This window comes from Equus przewalskii, chromosome 12 (assembly GCF_037783145.1).
Source record: "Equus przewalskii isolate Varuska chromosome 12, EquPr2, whole genome shotgun sequence".
Taxonomy (NCBI): domain Eukaryota; kingdom Metazoa; phylum Chordata; class Mammalia; order Perissodactyla; family Equidae; genus Equus; species Equus przewalskii.
Window position 1 is genome coordinate 31,151,692 of NC_091842.1, and position 13,489 is coordinate 31,165,180.

Sequence of the window (13,489 nt, forward strand, 5' to 3'; positions counted from 1 at the left end):
TCTTAAGTATCTACCCAAAAGAAATGAAAACATACGTCCACACAAAGACTTGTATGTGATTGTTCACAGCAGCATTATTCATAAAAGCTAAGAAGCTGAAACAATTCACTGTCCGTCTACTGGGAAGCAGATACACAAAATGTGATAGAGCCACACAATGCAATACTGCTCAGCAGTAAGAAAAGAACACAATACACACACATGCCACCACATAGAGGAACCTCAAAAACATTATACTAAGTAAAAGAAGCCAGATGCCAAAGACTACACTATGCATGATTCAATTTCTATGAAATGTCCAGAAAAAACAAATTTATAGAGACAGGTTGCGATTCAGTGGTGGTTTGGAGCTGAGAACGGGAGTGGGGTTGAATGCAAACAGGGAATGTTAGGAAGTGATGGAATTCTCTAAAACTGGATTGTGATAATGGCTGCACAACCCTGTCAATTTTCCGGAAATCATTGACTTGTACACTCACAATATATCAGTCATATGGTATGGAAATTCTAGCCCAATAAAGCTGTTAAAAAAAAAAAAAACAACTAAGCACACTATGGCACATAGCAAAAACTTAGTAAACGTCTGTTATTAGTCATCATTTTAGGAATGAAATGCTAGGACTGAGACTCTGCAATGAATTGACTAGGAGTGAAGATCTACGTTCAGTGAAGAAGGGAGTTCTGGCCATTGCGGGGTTCTTGGCAGAGACTTCCATCTTTCCAGCCCCTCTATGCTGACCACCACCTGCAAAAGCCCAGTGGATATTTATATTGTCCTGCACCAAGTTCCACGTAGAAACCAGGGATCTGGGCCACGTATCCTAGCCCCAGTCCACTGCGGTCCTCTGCCGAGGCCCCAGGATGCCTTGAGACTGAGCCTTTTCAAGATATTCAGGCATACTTAACCTAGTCAATCAGCTCTCATCACAGGCTCCCTTTCCTCTTTATCTTAATGCTCCTTAAGGAGTCTTCCCATAAGTCTCTTCAGAGCCAGGAGTTGAGGAGCGATTGCTAAGGAGGTTAAGGTTTGGGGTGTTGGGGGTGGTTCCTTGTGCCAGGGTGGAGGGAACACACCCAGAGGACAGACAGTTGCCTGTCATGTACAGCTTGGCACTTGCAGGCTGGCTGATGTACCTCCAAACAATTACCACGTGGCCCCAAATAAGATGAAACGGATTCAGGGAGCCGTTGAATCCTCTGGGATAAAATTTGAAGAGTATCACTGCTGGAGAGAGGGAGTCCAGCCCTTCACCAGTGTCTTAGTCTGTTGGGCTGCTAGCATAGGACGTCAGAGACGAGGTGGCTTATAAACAACAGACATTTATTGCTTACAGTTCTGGAGCCTGGGAATTCCAAGATCAAGGCACTGGCAGATTTGGGGTTTGGTGAGGACCGGCTTCCTGGTTCACAGATGGCCATGTTCTCTCTGTGTCCTCATGGGGTGGACAGGACTAGACAGCTCTGTGGGGTTTCTTTTAAAAGAGCACTAATTCCATTCCTGAGGGCTCCATCCTCATGATCTAATCACCTCCCAATGGCCTCACCTCCAGCTGTCATCACATTGGGGATTAGGTTTCAAACCATGAATTTTAAGGGGACGCAAACATTTAGTCTCCATCAACTAGAGACCAGCTTGGCCCTCTAGTTAGCATTGCACAGGAAGCAACAGTAGAAAAGAGATGATAGTGTACATAGTAGCATTATCTGAACAACTGGCGTTGTGGATGCACAGCCAGGTCCCCAAGAGTGAAACGTGTTTTTGGTCTTTTCTTTTTCTAGCTCTCCTAGCTATGGCATTCTCTGAGTGTATTCATCTCTCCGGCTACTCATTAAAGAAAAGACAAAGCTTAAATACTTTTGTTATTAAACGAAAATTTTAGGAGCCGACCCCGTGGCCAAGTGGTTAAGTTCATGTGCTCCACTTTGGCGACCCAGGGTTTCGCTGGTTTGAATCCTGGATGCAGACATGGCACCACTCATCAAGCCATGCTGAGGTGGCATCCCACACAGCACAACTAGAAGGACCTGCAGCCAGAATATACAACTATGTACTGGGGGGTTTTGGGGAGAAAAAGAAGAAGACAAAGAAAAAAAAAGATTGGTAACAGATGTTAGTGCAGGTGCCAATCTTTAAAGAAAAAAAAAATTTTTTTAAATGAGCTATTAACTAAAAAACTGAGATAAAAACTAAATCTAAGGATGACAGAAGGAAAGAATGAAAGATAAAAGCAGATGTAAGCAAATTAGAAAACAGAAAAACAATAGAATTGATAAGATAAATAAAAGAGCTAGCTCTTTTAAAAGACCAATAAAAGAGACAAACCTCTGGCAAGGTTACACGAGAAAAGAAAGAAAATACAAATAAATAGCTCTAGAATATAAAAGGGACTAGAAACAAAGATGTGGCAGAAGATTAAAGTGAAGAGCATACTGTGTTTAAATTTACCCTAATAAAATATTAACCAAAATAAGACAATATAACTCACTTAAGACTACGTAGAAAAATCCAACTCAAGAAAAAGTCATGGAAGAAACTGATAAAGAACTCTCCGCCACTTTGATGAAACATGTGGGCTCAGATGATTTGGGAGTGGAGGGTGTGGGGGGCAAATTCTGCCAAATGGTAATGGAAGAGAGAACTTCTATATGATTTCGTTGGTTCCAGGGTATTAAAAAAATTTAAAAGTGTCCCAATTAATTTTACAAAGCTAACCCAACCCTGCTAACCAAATACTGAGAAGAGAGAAACAGAGAGTCAGAGACAGAAATATCAAGAGAGAAAACATGAGCATTAGAGATCAAAGTTATTTAGGGGTAGTGTACTGGGTTGAATGGTGTCCCCCCAAAATCCACATCCACCTAGAACCTCAGAATGTGACCTTATCTGGAAATAGGGTCTTTGCAGATGTAATTGTAAGAGGGGACCATACTGGATTAGGATGGGCCTGAAATCCGATGACTGACGTCCTTCTAAGAAAAGGAGAGGACACATGGAGATACACTCAGAAGAAAGAAGGCCATGTGAAGATGCAGGCAGAGACTGGAGCGATGTGGCTACAAGTCAAGGAGTGACAAGGATTTCTGGGGCCACCAGCTGGAAGAGGCAAGGGAGGGTTCTTCCCTAGAGCTTTTGGAAGGAGGTGGCCCTGTTGACACCTTGGTTTTGGACTCCTGGCCTCCAAACTGTGGAGAACGGTGAGAGAACAAACTTCTGTTGTTTGAAGCTGCCCAATTTGTGGTACTTTGTTATGGCAGCCCTAGGAGACGAATACAGACAGGGATGCAAGTCTTTTTCTATTTCTTTAGTTATTTCAGTCATTTTGTGAGGGAAGAGAATACATGGGTTGTATTTACCATCTGGGAAACAAATGAATACAGAAGTCCCAACGTTGCTTCCTATTGTGGTCTCCCCCAGGTGGCCTCAGGCCCAACTGGAGGAGGGACTCACCCACAGGTTTTCCCCAAGCAGTTGTGGGGCCTGGGTCAAGAGTACAAAAGGAGGCCCATAGACCATATGGCCAAAGTATTTAAAAGCTACAAGTCAAACAAACCATGTTTAAAAAAACGGTTATACTTCTACCTTGACGAATATACCTTCATAACCATGTGAGAAACCGAGTTGGGATTTAGAAATCTCCCAGGCTCCCTGGCGTTCTGAGATATTATTGGGTGGTGTAAGGACAGCTGAAGGCCCTTTCCCTAAAGGCTCCTGGCTCCGTCCTACATCATAACGGGCCTCGTGGGAACAGTGTGAACACTCCTGCCCTCATGTCCGGGCTTTGTCCACCTTCCACACATCAGTCATCCTTGGTCACTCCTTGGGCCTAGGAGTGCAAACGCCTGCAGTGCTGTCTACCCTGGGACAATGGACCTGGGAAAGAGACCCACACAGACCCTGGGTGCAGGTGAGGCCCATTTGGGTAGAAGGCAGGGGGCACAGTGTCCAGTCACCCAGGACCCCAGAATTCTCAACCCAAATGGTCCTGCACCCACTTGCAGGGCCTTTCTCCTTGGTCTTGTGGTCTCCTCACCTGTTGGGGAGGAGTGTGGTCAATGACAGACAGTGCACGGCCCTGTGAAGCAAAGGCAGAAGCCACCCTTGCCTGGGTTTAAGGGTGGTGCCGCTTAGCAGTTTGTGATGTTGCAAAAAAGGATCCAACTCGACAGCACACTGAAGACAAATGGATACTTGATCAGTAGCTTTGTGGGACATCGAGAAAGGAGCCACATTACAAACCACAGCAGACACTATTAGACACCTCATTCCCTTCCCCCGAGTTCTTTCCTGCTTTTGCCTCAAACCTCTAAAAAACAAGATTTCTTTACTGAGAACAATCTAGCTTTAACCTTTCTTCCCCAGCAAAGAAAAAAAAAAAAAGCCAAATAATCATCTGTCAATCCACAAGCATGTCTGGGTGGATGTAGTGAGGTCTAATGACTTCTCTCTTCCCTCTAAGCATCATGTCACACTATTTACCCAGGAAAACAAGTAGAGGATAGTGGTGGTAATGGGATAGAGGCAATGGGTAGTTTTGCTACTAAAAAATGAAACAAAACTTTTTCCCTCCATTTTGTAACCCTTAAATAGAACAGAAAATGGAATACAACTATATAATAAAAGAACGATGTAACATACTAAGTATAGCTTAATTCCACAAATCACAAATGCAAGGATAGTTCGATATTAGAAAATTTATGGATTCATCACATTAATGGTCAAAGAAGAAAACCATATCAGCTAATAGGATCAAATCTCTCTCTTCCTACAATACTTCTGTTACACTGGAGAGAGACAGAGTTTCCACATGAAAAATAATAAATCAAGAGTCTATAAAATAGCTAATGGGTCAAAGAATGGAGGCATTTTTACCATAGCAGGATAAGACAAGAATGCCTGGTATTCCAACTCAACACATTCTAAAATTCTTGAAGTTCTGGCCAAAGTGGGGCACACTCTGAGTTTGACTAGAACCTGACCATAAGAGATTCTGTATTTGACTTGCCTGATATTTAAGAATTTTTAATTCATTTCCAACATTTAAAAGGCTTATAGATTTCACATTTAAAAAATGATCTTTGGTATATCTTTTTAAAAAATCTGACCATCTGTCAACAGTAGGTGCAATTCCCAAATGGCAGAAATTGGCTAGAGCTAGGAACTTTCCCCTTTAGACAAGACCTATGCTGTCTCATTGGCTGAAGGCCTCACCTGGCCCAATTCACTTCTTTATGTTACTTGCCTGGGCCCCATGGGCATCTGAATTCCTGAACCCATGCTGTAAGATAAGAAATAGAAAAAGAGGTATAAATATTGAAACGGGGACAAAATTTTCATTGTTAGTTTCAAATGAACTGATGGCCTATCTGTAATTCCAAAAGAATCAACTGAAAAACCACTAAAATGAATAAGAGTTCTGTAAGATGGTCAATTACAAAATCCATAAAAATTAACACAGTAGGGGTGGGGAGAGGGAAGAGAGACCAGTCACAGTCATAATTTGCAACAACAGACACCTTTGAATAACTGGGCAAGAAATGTGCAGGATTTACATGAATTGAACTACAAAATACCACCAATGGCTTCAACCCAAGTAAAGTAAAACACACCATTTTCCTAATATTGTAAGGATGTCCATTACTACCAAAATAACATAAATGTAATGGAATTCCAATTAAAATCTAAACATAACTTTTCTTGGAAACTTGATCAAAAAAGTCTTAAATATTCATCTAGAGGAATAAGTGCCTGAGGATAGCCAGGTAGCCTATACACATTTCACAAAGCATAGTAATAGGGAGGTAACTGTCCAACAAATTATTAAAATTTATTACAAAATGTTAATTAAACTAACAAAATATGATTATAGGAGCAGTCAACAGAACAGGAACAGAGCTGAAAGCACAGAAACATATCCAAGTGTAAACATAAATACAGTTTAAGACAAAGGTGCAAATTCAAATCAGCAGGTAAACAAACATTTTTCAACAAACAGTGTTAGGGAAGTAGCTAAAGATTTTGAAAAAAGTTAGCTCCATATCTCACATCACAAACGGATATAAGTTTTTGATGGAACAGAGATTTAAATGTAAAAACTGAAACAAGACTAGCAGAAGAAAATCTAGGTGGATTTTATACATTCTCAAATGAAAAAGGAATTTTTAAAATACTGAAAGATTTGACAACATATAAAATTTTAAAAAAATCGGAAAGGCAGAAGCATAGAAAAAAAGGCAAAGACAAATTTAGAAAAATATTTGCAATATTTATGAAGCTCATTAAAACCCCTTAACAGATATGATTCTTACAAATAAAGAAGAGAAAGAACATTTGCTAGAGAAAAGGGGAAATGACAGCAACAGGCAACTCACACACACACACAGAGACAGAGAGAGAGAGCAAGAACACACACTCAAAAACAAATGGCCAGGAAACATATGCAAACATTTAACCTCAACAGTAATTGAAGAAATACAAATTAAAGTAATGAAATGGCATGTGAACTTAGTGTATTGATGGTAAAAGCACAATGATAATATTCTTAGCAAGAGCATGGGAAAACAGGCTCTATTCTGCTCATGTGAATATAAATTGATAAAAGCTTTTTGGAGAGCAATTCACCTGTATATATATCTATATATCTATATCTATATATATATCAAAAAGTTAAACAGGGCCTGGCCTGGTGGCATATCGGTTGACTTGGTGTGCTCCGCTTCAGAGGCCTGGGGTTTGCCCATTTGGATCCTGGCACGGATCTATGCACCGCTTCTCAAGCCACGCTGTGGCAGGCGTGTCACATATAAAGTACAGGAAGATGGGAGCAGATGTTAGCTCAGGGCCAGTCTTCCTCAGCAAAACGAGGAGGATTGGTGGTGGATGTTAGCTCAGGGCCAATCTTCCTCCAAAACAAAAAGTTAAAAAACGTTCTTACTCTTTGATTAGAAATTCCTACTTATCAAAATTTATCCTGAGAACATTATCATGGATGTGCACAAAGGTTTAGCGTAAAAGATACTCATTTCATCATTGCTTCTAATAGGGAACAATTGGAAATGTGAGCATCTGTGGTATAGAACCGGTTTAATAAAGCCCTGGGCTGATATGAGCGTATGAGAGCGCCAGCCAGCATCCATTCAGATTGGCTGGTGGCTGTGATGCTCACCTGACGAATATTTTAGATTTCACCCACACAAGGAAATACTCTGTATCACTCAAATAATGAGGTAGAAGAACACTGATTATGCTGAAAAACTGAGCACCATGTAAGACAAAAAACTTACAGAATAGCATATATAGGTTATGCTCATAGCTCATATAGCACATAAGATTCCACTCTAAATGAAAGATGTACGTAAGTGAAGATAGAAAAATGTCTAGGACATACATCAAAATGCTAGAAATGATATCTCTGGTTAGTAAAATTAGATAAACTTTTTGCCTACCCTTATTTTTTCGTAATATTGCACAAGATTCCAAGTATAATTTCTTTAACAGCAGTTCATTGTTTTTTTAAGGTAATGGTTAACCCTGGTAGAGGCCACTCCTGGGTCAAGGACGGTACCATCTGGAAAGTGTCCATGGCCCGGGTCAGGGTACTGGAGGCAGCATAAAGGGTTATGGCCTTTCAGGAGAACGAGATATGTGTGTACCAGGAGATGTGCAAATGAGCATCTACAGAAAAAAACCTGAGTGACGGGGTTATGGTCTTTCTTTTCTTTTCTACATTCTTCTTCATAGTCCAAGTTTGAGGAGATTAGGTTACAACCCAGGGAAAAAAATATATTACAACCAATAAATATTGTAAAAGCCTACCATGGCTATAAGTCCCACCAGGGCCTGCCTAGCCCTGCCAACCCCCCATATCTCATCCCCCAGGTTGCTGTGCACCAGTGCCTGGCCTTCCCATCTCTACTCTCACAAGTTTCTTCTGCCAGGACAGCCTTTTCATCTTTAGCATAAAATACAGACAAATGTCTTTTAGATATTGAGGTAGGAAAAGATTTATTAAACAATTTCTTAAAAGACTTCCTAAATAAGAGGCATTAGTTATAAAAGAAAATATTGATACATTTTACTACATTAAGAAATTTTATTCAACAGATACCTTAAAGAAAGTGCAAAGAAGTACAACAAAGGATTAGCACTGAGAATACATTAAGTACTCCTTTAATAAGAAGAGCACAAACAGCTGTAAAAACGGGCAAAGAACAAGAACAGACGCTCTGAGAAGAAGAAAGGAGACATCTTTGGCTAATCACATACAAGGAGATGCTCAGCATCGAAGGTGAAAATGCCCATCAGGACCACAATGAGGTACTATTTTACGTACAGTCAATCAGCAAAAATTAAAAAGTCTGACAATACTAAGTGTTGGAGAGGGTGTGGATCCTTCAGTTCTCATACAGTGATGCAAGTGTAAACCGGCACAACCACTTCAGCGGAAGGTGAGCACATATATATTACCTAACTCCACAATCTCACTCCTAGGAATGTACTCAGGAGAAATGTTTGCACACATAGGTACAAGAATGTTCATCAAAGTGCTATGACTACATCAAGAATCTGTGAACAACCCGAATGACCAGTAACAAGAGGGCTGCTGAGTCAACTATGCTGTGTTCATATAATTAAATATTATAGAGGAGCGAAAAAAAGGAGTGACAGCAACGTGCAATATGAATCTTAACAATATCAGCCCTAAAAAATTACATACAATATGACATCTCTTCTATAAAGTTAAGAACAACATATATACACACATACACTTTTTGGAATGCATTGAAGACATATAAGAAACAACGAGAATAGATAAAAATGAAAGCAAGGGAATAGTGAACACAATTCAGGACAAGGGTTCACACTGGCTTGGGAGGAGCAGAGACATAGGGTGGGGGGTAATCTATAGGGTTAAACATAGGTTATAATCTTACTTTCAAGGTTCTAGCTTTTGTTTTTGGGATGGCAGCTTCATGAGTACTTTCTGCATTATTAAAAATAAACTAAATAAAAGCAGGTCATGCCTAGATCAATGAGGAGTGTGTTTCCTGAACCAAAGATTATGATTACTCCAAGTCTGTGTGGCAGTGGCCCACAAAAAAAACCTATGTTAAAAGTTAGAATAAGATAAGGGAAGCAAGATTATGAATGAGAGGAAGCACGGGAAGCCTGAATCTGGACGACGGGTTGAAGATTCCGTTTGGAGGGACCGATCAGTGGTTTGGAGCCTCTCCTAAAAGCCACGTTACAAAGACATACCTGAACCGCTCTAAGGAGTACCTTAAACCAACCTACCTGGAGAATGTCTTTCCTCTTATAAAAATGCTCTTCCATTTCAAAAGCGCCCTCTGACACCACTCAGTGGAACCACTGAGCTGCGTGAAGACCCCGAGGCTCCTCAGCTTCTCAAGGCAACTAAACTATCTCCTCTGCTTGAAAGACACGTCTCCTGCTATCTTATTCCTACAAGGCATTGAATGTGAAATAAGGCCTTGCTTGGCAGCTTGCCACAAAGGATACTTTTACAACGTCTGAAACCCATGCTCATGGCACCCCAGAACTCTGTAATGCATATCACAGTGCTTTGAAAGTTTGGTCATTTCCAGGCAATGAGCATTTTTTAAAAAAAATATAAGTAATACTTTACTGTAATTCTGATGTGGATTAAGGCTGCCCCAGCTAGAGAAGCCCAAGGTGACCTGGCCTACGTGCCAAACTATACGACCCAGTGGACTTTTTTTATGGTATGAATTAGGACTACCCCAGGGAGAGAAGCCCGGGGCATCCTCACCTGCATGCCGATCTATATGGCCAGATTCGTATCTAAAGTTATATGACCGCACAATAACCAGACCCCATCTGCACTGAAATCATTTAATGACTTTTTACATCATCTTTTCTTTTTTTCCAGTAAAAATAAGTCACGTACCCATGCCTTATAAAATTAGCCCTAACCCTCAACTCAGGGCAGCAGCAGGAGCTCTGACTGCCCATGGGTCCTGTCCCCATGCGGCAGCAGCAGGAGCTCTGACTGCCCATGGGTCCTGTCCCCATGCCAGCGGGGGCAGCAGCAGCGGCTCGGCCTGCCCATGGGCTCTGTCCCCATGCCAGCGGGGGCAGCAGAAGTGGGAGCAGCAGGAGCTCTGACTGCCCATGGGTCCTGTCCCCATGCTATTCCACACTATTCTACTCTCTAAATAAAAGAGCACTACTGCCAGATCTTGAGAGTCTAAGAAATCTTTCTTTCGACTCCTCGGCTCACCGATCCCGCATCAATTCCATTATTACAAATACAAAAGCTGGCTCTGCTTTTCAGGCTCTTGAAGATCTGGAAAAACAACAACCTGTAACTCCAAACCATGGGCTGTGTGCTACAGTTCTGGCACACAGTAGGTGCTTCATGAATGTCTGTTGAGTAAACTGGCATTGTTTTCCAAATAATAATTTTGAAGACCCAAGATTTCAAGAGAAAACACCTATTGAGTGAAATATCCTTCCTACAAATTGTATTTATATAGCAAAAAATGATCTAAAAGTACAAATGTAGTCGGGGGGTACGTCAAAAGAATAATTGAGATTTGGGACTGTCTTGGGAAATTAAGGACACAGACAGCCATTATTTGTGAGATCAGCCACTGTGGCAGGGACATACTTTTGAAGTATATACAGAATCCAGGGAGTCAGAAAATAACACACACACACACACGCACACACACAAACACAGCTGTAAGGACAGCAACTAAGAGATTCGGAGATTAAGACAAAGCCCTCCTACATTAATGAGGTTTCTGTTAAGATGACAGTCAAATTCTCCAAATCACTTTGATGTGTACATCAAATTCATTCATGGAAAGACTGCAGCAGGACCAGACATATGGAAAAATGAAAGAGATAGTGAAGACCTTTCCCATACGCTTAGCAGCCAAGAGAACGTATTGGCAAGAGAATATCTATAGCAAGAAGAAGAAAAAGTCACTCCTGTCCACTAAGTCACTCCTATTGTCCGAAGGGAGAAAACAATCACATACTTTTCAGAAGAAGATCATAAGCAAGCCCATGCACACACACATGTTCATATTTTCCCAACTGAGGTCGTTTACATTCAAAAGAATCTGGGCCACCCCTCCCTTCATCACCGCTCCTTCTTTGAATAGCCCCACCTGCCAAACCACTTCATTCTTTTTGCCGTCTAAGCACATCTGTGTTCATTTCCCCCTAAGTTAACTCGCTTGCGCGTTTGCTGGTTTCCAGGTGTCAAGTCATTTCACGTGTGCCGGCTCTGCAGGCACAGCCCATCGGCCAAGCTCTTGAGTGCAGGCCTGCTATTGGCTTGACCCGACTTGTATTCCCTGAAATAGAAGGCACCTGGGGCGTAAACAGATGTCTCCAGTCTGTGGCTGGCGGGGACGGGGTGCGGCAGGTACATTAAAGGTGCCTCTTCTCCCCTTTGCTGCCCAACATCGCCCTCCCTACTCCAAATTTGTTGCCAATCTGTGACTTATATGCCTAGCCCTACTGCTTTCATTTAGTAAAAATAAGTAACTCAGCTACCAACACACTCTCTGGGAGCACAGTAGCATCAGATGACAGGACATCATCATCTTCAGGCACGTACCTACTCCTTGAATTTGCACCCAGATCCAAAGCAAGCATGGACATGACTGGGGAAGTGGGCGTGGTCCACGGACCTTCACGATAAATCACAATAGAAGTGGGTTGGCCAGGTTTTTTTCCTCTCACTAAACTGTTAAGTGGATTTACCTCTTCTTAAAGATCTTTTAAGTATAATTTACATAAAATAGATTGCTCATCCCTAAAGTGCACCCTTGGATGATAACTGACAGATAGGTATGTGCTATGAAACCACCGCCGTAAGATGCCGAACATTTCTACCAACTCCACATGGCTTTCTTTGTGGGTATGGCCAGTTTTTATCTTCAGTTTGGAAGGCTTTTGGGGTTTGAGGGAATTTGAGCTCACCTAGAAGCCCAGGGTTACCATGGGGTCACTGACATTATTTATGAAATCGGTAGCACTCCCCCTCCAATCCACCTCTTCCGCAAGGAAAAAACCCCCCTCTGACACAACAAAAGCCTTGCGACTTCCAGCCTGACTCACCCTCGGTCCTGGGGCGCGTCCGCGGGCTCTGATAAGAGGCAGTCAATCTGTCCTCGGTTTGTTTATAATGAGTCATGCTGGAAATCAGGCAGCTACTTTTTTTCTCTCCCGTGTCATGGTTAGGCAAGAATCAGAGGCAGATACACCCCCATTCAAGTGCAGTCATCCTTAAAGCGTCCAGCGACTCCAGCGTAGCTGGTTTAGGACCTGTAACTCAATGGGGACCCCTACCGATGGAGACAAGCAGCGCCACATCTTGGAGTTGAGGTCTGCCTTCCCACACTCCAAGGAGATCTTAGCCAGTTATGGATTTGCAAGAGGAATGGGATGAAGCAGCCGAGTTTTCCGTGTATCCTCTCCACACCCCACCCCCCTTGCCCAATTATTAGTGACATACTGGGGCGTGAGTCACACCTTTCAGCCCTTGCCCACACTGGAGCAATTAACCACATAATTGCTTCAAGGATGAACCTTCCCCAGCTGCAACCCGCCCTCGTGGTAGAGCCCCAGGCTGTGAGCCAACACTCTTCAGTGGCATGAATCGTGAAGGCTTTAAAATGCCCAAGTTGCGATTCTTTTAGCCAATGCCTTCTTGGCCCCGCTTTAAAATTCCTACACACAAGTCCTGATGGGAGCATGGGGGATGGTTCAATTAGAATTAATGTCATGATCAAGTCAACATCAAGGAGATTTATCTGCTGTTTCAATGTATTGCGGCAAAGTGCTCTGTTTTGAGAACAAATCACCATAGCAACTCTGCCGCCCCGGTTACGGTAAGCTCAGTACACCAAAATAAAAATCCTTACCAAGTCTCGGAGTTGGCTAGTGAGAACTGCTGAACATCGACTTTCAGTTTCCGGATGACATTAGCCAGCACATATTTTGGTTTCATAAATCACTGCAAAGGATACTTTAAATAATAATAAAACTATACAGCCAGTTTACAAACAGAGGGGTTCTAGGCCATTCCCTTTGCCAGCTGAAACACCAGCAGACCTCACTGCCAAACAGCAGCGTTTTGTTGTCAAAACAGAAGGCTCCAGAAAAGGGCTGTTCCTTATTGTGGCTTGCCAGTTCCGTTCCAAGTTGGGGGGACATGATACTATAAAGGCTGGTTTTTAAGCATACAATACAAAAACAGGTTTTCTGTAGGTGTGAAAAGAAGAAAAGCAAAATTGCTCTTCTTTCCTTCCACCCCCAGGACCCACAGCACTGGGTTTCAGTTCCATTAATTGTCTCTCTCCAGCATCTCCCTTCTCTCACTCTACTCTGTTCCTTCCTGCTGATCACCAACAAAGGCACCTTTGCCATGTCGTGTACTCATTCTCTTTTCTTCATCTGCACAGCCCCACTGGGGCTCCCCAGAACCACCAT

The 13,489-nt window shown here is 42.3% G+C and overlaps 1 protein-coding gene across 5 annotated transcripts in view; it reads right to left on the reverse strand.

The window, feature by feature from the left end:
• The window catches only part of MRTFB (myocardin related transcription factor B), a 259,277-nt gene extending 246,795 nt beyond the window's left edge, over window positions 1-12,482 (reverse strand). The window contains exon 1 of one of the 5 annotated variants that reach the window (XM_070568493.1): window positions 12,116-12,482. The gene's annotated coding sequence lies outside the window, so the exon portion shown is untranslated. The remainder of the gene's footprint in view (window positions 1-12,115) is intronic. The other 4 variants (XM_070568501.1, XM_070568496.1, XM_070568490.1 and 1 more) reach the window with 4 other exon arrangements.
• Between the last annotated feature and the right edge of the window lie 1,007 nt (window positions 12,483-13,489).